We start from the raw sequence: 6,003 nt of genomic DNA, 5'->3' as shown, positions 1-6,003 counted from the left end.
TAACAAAAAAGGAAATATTGGATGTTGGAGGGGATGTGGGAAAACTGGGATGCTAAGTGACTGTTGATAGAGTTGTGAAAAGATCTAACCATTTTGGAGAGCACATTGGGAACTATGCCCAAAGGACTATAGAAATGTGCATATCCGGAGGTGGAGCCAAGATGAGGGATAGAAGCCAGGAAGTTGCCTGAGCTCTCCCCAGTTTCCCTCAGAAACAACATTAAATCAAGCCTCTACGTGGACTCTGGAACTGCAGAACCTACAAAAAGACAGAGATACACAATCTTCCAACTTGAGATATTTTAGAAGACTTCAAGAAAGGTCTGTCTCATTTGGTCAAAAAGGGGGTGTAGTGCATCTCAGTGCAGCATGGAAGGGGTCTGGGCAAGTCAGCAGGAGGTTCCTGGCCACAGCACAGATCAGCAGCTAAGGCCCCTTAACCCTGGCTGAGTAGGCCAGTTGTGAGACCCAGAGCCCTGGCTGAAAGTGCAAACTGTCGGCTAGAGAACCACCCACAGGACAGGCATGACTACCATCCCAGCACAGGGAGCAAGCCCAGGGCACTGAAGAATCTACAAGTCACAGAGTCCTCAGAGCAGAAAGCCAGTGACCAAATTCCTATCCTCCAGCACAAGAAGCTTGCAACAATGGCTATTTTTCACTTGCAATGAGGGTTAAGTGACTTGCCCAGGGTTACACAGTTAGTATGTGTCAAGTGGCTGAGGCTGGATTTGAACTCAGGTCCTCCTGAATCCAGGGCCAGTGCTTTATCCACTGTGCCACCTAGCTGCCCCAAAATTTTCTTATACAAAATGATCAATATGATAATGTTTTACATAATTGCACCCACATCTGATTGCTGACCACCTCAGGGAGGGAGGGGAGGGAAGGAAGGATAAAATTTGGAAGTCAAAACAATAAATAAAAATGTTTATTATTATTGTTTTTTAAATAATGCCTCAATTCAAATTTTGGAGTGGCAAAGCCAACAAAAAGTCAAGGTAAGGCATTTTTTCTACCAGGAGAGGGAGGTGGCACTGGGTTGGAGGTCTATCCAGAGCCCACACACATAGTTCCAACAACAGCATCCATAGAAGCTGCAGCAGCTTCAGGAGCTCTCAGCCCAGAGATGGAAAGGGCAGGGCAGGGGGGAGGAATTTGGACATCTAGTCAGAACAATATTATGGTGGACCCTTTGCTATTACTAGGCACAACTGGCACTGATTGGCAACTGCATTGCCCTGAAGTTCTTGGTTACAGTTCCAGAGTAGAGAGGAATGTTGGGAGTTAGTCATAAGGATGACCACAAGGTTGGTCACACCACCTTGGAAGCAGACCCCCGAGAACTACCTCTGAAAACAGCAGAATGAAAAAGCCTGAAGCTTAGGATAGTGTCTCCCCACCCCAAGGTGAGCAAAGGCCAACTTTAACATAAAGTTCAATGTTAAAAAATAAGCTGGAAAAATGAGGAAACAACAAATAAGAATTTGACTATAAAATACTACTATAGTGACAAAGTAGACCAAGACCAACTTAGAAGACAACAATGTGGAAATCAGCTACAAACGAAGCCTCAAAGAAAAATGCTAATTGGATCCCAAGCCAACAAGAATTCCTGGAAGAGTTGAAGAGAGAGATAAGAGTGGTAGAGGAAAAATTGAAAAAAAAAAAGAAATGAAAATGATGCAAGAAAATGATGAAAAGAGAATTAATAGCTTGGTAAAAAAAAAAAGTTACATACATAATACTGAAGAAAAATAATACCTTAAAACAGAGAACTGGCCAAATGGTAAAAGTGACATAAAAATCCACTGAAGAGAAGAACTCCTGAAGAAACAGAATGGGCCAAATGGAAAAAGAGGTATAAAATCTAACTAAAGAAAAAAATATTCCTTAAAAATTAGAATGGGGCAAGTGGAATATAATGACTTTATGAGACATTAAGAAACAATAAAATGCTCCATGTATCCTTGGGCCCTGCCAGCTGTGGCAGTGTCCCTTCCTAGCCATGGAAGAGCATGATCTTGTGAATTGATAAAGCTGTCACCATTTAATTGGTATAAGATTCTGACTTATGCAAGGAACATGCATGTCAAAGTCTCATTCACAGAGTTTTCTGTGGTGTGCAGTGATGACCAATGCCTAACTCTGTCCTAAAAACAAAAACAAAAAAAAGAAAGAAAGAAACAATAAATGGTCAAAAGAATAAAAAATAGAAGAAAAGTGAAATACCTCATTAGAAAAACAACTGATCTGGAAAATAGATTGAGGAGAGATAATTTAAGAATTATTGGAGGGGGCAGCTAGGTGGCACAGTGGATAAAGCACTGGCCCTGGATTCAGAAGAACCTGGGTTCAAATCTGGCCTCAGACACTTGACACTTACTAGCTGTGTGACCCTGGGCAGGTCACCTAACCCTCATTGCCCTGCAAACAAAACCAAAAACAAACAAACAAACAAAATAAAGGACTGGAGCAGAATCTAATATGCTTTAGGCAAAGTGAAAAAGGTATGCCTAGCAATCATGATCTTGAACAAAGCAAAAGCAAAAATAGACCTAATTAAAAGAGATAATCAGGGAAACTACAATAGGCTAAATAGTACCATAGACGATGAAATTTTATATCAAATTTCTCTGACAAAGTCCTCATTCCTCAAATATTTATTGAGTACAGAACTGAGTCAAATTTATAAAAATAAGAGCCATTTCCCAATTGATAAATTGTCAAAGGATATAAACAAGAAGTTTCCAGAAGAAGAAATCAAAGCTATCTATAGTCACATGAAAAAATACCCTATATCATTACTGATTAGAGAAAGGTAAATTAAAACAATTCTCAGCAACCACCTCACACCTCTTAGAAATGACAAATATTGGAGAGGAAGATGGAAAAATGTATACACTAATGAATTGCTGGTGGAGTAGTGAACTGGTCCAGCTATTCTGGACAACAATTTGGAGCTATACCCAAGGGGCTATAAAACTGTGTAACCCTTGCATATCCAGCAATATCACTACTAGGTTACTAGGTCTATACCCCAAAGAGATCAAAGAAGAAGGGAAGGGACTTATATGCACAAAAATATAGCAGCTCCTTTCATGTTGGTAAAGAATCAGAAATTGAGGAATGTTCATCAATTAAGGAATGGTTTGAACAAGTTGTAACACATGATTGTGACAGAGTTCTTTTTGCTATAAGAAATGATAAGGGGGAAGCATAGTTTCGGGGAAAAAAAGCCACAACAAAACCTCTATGAACTGATCCAAAGTGAAGTGAGAAGAACCATAAGATCATTGTGCACAGTACCAGTAATGTTGTAGTAATGATCAGCTGTGAAAGACTTAGCTATTCTGATCAATACAATGATCCAAGACAATTCCAAAGGATTCATTATTTAAAAAATGCTATCTCCAGAGAGAAAACTGATGAACTCTGAGTGCAAATTGAATTATAACTTTCTTACTTTTTTCTTTAATATGGCTAATACAAAAATAGTTTTTGCATGATTTTACATGTATAATTAATATTATATTGCTTGCCTTCTCAGGGGGTATGGGAAGGTGTGAGAGAGGGAGAGAATTTGGAACTCAAAATTTAAGAAGAAAAATGAATAAATAATGAATTAAAATGTTAATTTTAAAAAGCAAGACTATTTCAAAAAGACAAATGGTGACCCACAGACTCAATATGAGTCAATAGTGTAATAAGGTGTATAAAAAAGCTTTTATGCTCTTAGGCTACCTTAACGGAAGAAGTGTCCAGAATAAGGGAGTTGATCATCCACTGTATTTTTTTTCCTGGTCACATCACATCTGGAGAATTGTGTTCAATTGTGAGCAACAAATTTTAGGAAGGCTATAGATAAAGTGGGGAATACTTAGGGGAAGGCAACCAGGATGGTGAAGGGACCTCAAGTTGTGCAATATGGAAATCTATTGAAGGAAGTGAAGGCGCTTAACATGTAAAGAGAAGGCACAAAGAAGCATCTTTAATTATGTGAAGAACTTTCTTGGAGATGGAGGTGGGGGAGGAAGGGGGGGCGGGATTAGCTTTGTTCCGCTTGGTTCCAGAGGGTAGAACTAGGAACAAATGGATGGAAATTACAACAAGGGAGATTGAAGTTTGATATAAGGAAGGAATAATTTCCTACCCATTAAAACTATCTAAAAGGAGAATGGGTTGCCTAGAGAGGTAGCAGTTTTGCCATTATGGGAGGTCTTCAGGTAAAGGCTAGATGACTGCTTGACAGTTATATTTCAGAAGGTCTCTCTTTTCAGGGCAGGTAGGTAGTGCAGTGGATAAAACACCGGGCTTAGAGTCAAGAAGACCTGAGTTCAAATCTAACCTCAGACCTTTACTAGCTGTATGACCCTGGTCAAATCACTTAACCCTGTTTGCCTCAGTTCCCTCAACTGGAAAATGAACTGGAAAAGGAAATAGAAAACCACTCTAGTATTTTTACCAAGAAAACCCCAAATGGGGTTATGAAGAATCAGACACAACAAACACTGTCTTTTCAGATATGGGCTGGATTAGATGACTGTTGAGGTCCTTTCCAACTCTGAAATGCTGTGATTTTTTTGATAGGTCAGGATGAAATGGCATGAGAGGAAGAGAGCAGCCTTCTGCTGCCAAACAGGAGGCAACAAGATCCATGCTTCTCTTATCTGGCTCTATAAACATAAATACAACGAAATAAATAATGGAATAACTTGTTTTCCCTGGCAAATGAGAATCTACAGTCATAATTCCACACTGTAGCTAGCAAATTCTAGAGGCGCATTGGCTTCTTGAACAATCTGAAATAAATTCCCCAGGATAATTACAGAACAGAGGAAATCCCATAAATTTGATTTAATTGACACTAGCAAAATGAAAGTGTAAGAAAGAGCATTCTTCTCCTGGAGCTCATTGGGGGTATCTGGGTCCAGGAGCTGGAACCTTGGAATGATGGATAGTCGTATCTGCTAAGATAGTCAGAAAGCTTCAGCTTCTAGGCTCCTCCTCCTCCTCACCAATGACCCAAACAAAGGCCAGGGGCAGGGAGTAACCAGGGAGAACTAGCTCAGTCAGGAAAGGAGACTCTGGGTCAAGGAAACTCAGTGAGGAAGCCTTTACTTTACCTACCTGCTCCAGTGTCTGGGTGCTTATAGTGGCAGAACCACATGTCAATTAGACACCAATACAGAATATCAGAGCTAGAAAGGACCTTAGAAATTATCCAGGTCATCCCCCTCATTTTACAAAGAATGAAACTGAGGCTCAAGAAAGAGAAGGACTTTTCCAAAGTCATATCATTAAGAAGAACCAGAACCCAGGTCTTTGTCCTTATCTTGCTAGCACTTGATGTCATGTTGTTGTTCAGTTAAAACTGATTCTGTGTGACTCCATTTGGAGGTTTTAGGGGAAAGATAGTGGAGTGGTTTTGGCATTTCCTTTTCCAGTTTATTTTACAGATGAAGAAACTGAGGCAAACAAGGTTAAGTGACTTGAACAGGGTCACACAGCTAATAATAAATATCTGAGGTTAGATTTTAATTTAGGAAGATGAGTCTTCCTGAATCTAAGCCTAGTACTCTATCCACTGCACCACCTAGCTGCTGTAGGTGCCTCTTAGTGTTATAAGACTATTTAGATCTAGAAAAGCTCTTAGGTTCCACTGAGTCCAAACCCCTCATTTTATGGATTAGACAAACAGAGATTAAATGACTAGTCAAAGGAAAATTAGAACCAAACTGTCTAAATGTTTATTGAATTAAATGAGAAAACAAAAGCTTTGGAACTGGCCTGAGGGAAAAATCCAGAATCTAAATAGAGACCTTGATTTCATGGATAGTGGGTATGGAAATGCAAGATGCTTCATTCCACAAACATTTAATAGCTAGTATTTATAAAGGGCTTTAAAGTGATTTACAAATATTGTCTCCTAATAACCTGGTGCTTTCATTATCCCCTTTTTAAAGAAGAGGAAATTGAAGCAGACAGAGAGGTTCCTTAAGA

The 6,003-nt window shown here is 39.4% G+C and overlaps 1 non-coding gene across 1 annotated transcript; it reads left to right on the top strand.

Annotated features, from left to right (window-relative positions):
* The first annotated feature begins 1,958 nt into the window (after positions 1-1,958).
* Positions 1,959-2,089, top strand: LOC122745079. The gene has a single exon (XR_006355370.1). It is a non-coding gene; the product is annotated as a small nucleolar RNA SNORA24 (small nucleolar RNA).
* Positions 2,090-6,003: the final 3,914 nt, after the last annotated feature.

The sequence above is a fragment of the Dromiciops gliroides genome, chromosome 2 (genome assembly GCF_019393635.1).
Source record: "Dromiciops gliroides isolate mDroGli1 chromosome 2, mDroGli1.pri, whole genome shotgun sequence".
Classification (NCBI taxonomy): Eukaryota; Metazoa; Chordata; class Mammalia; order Microbiotheria; family Microbiotheriidae; genus Dromiciops; species Dromiciops gliroides.
This window is presented reverse-complemented; position numbering and strand designations above follow the sequence as displayed.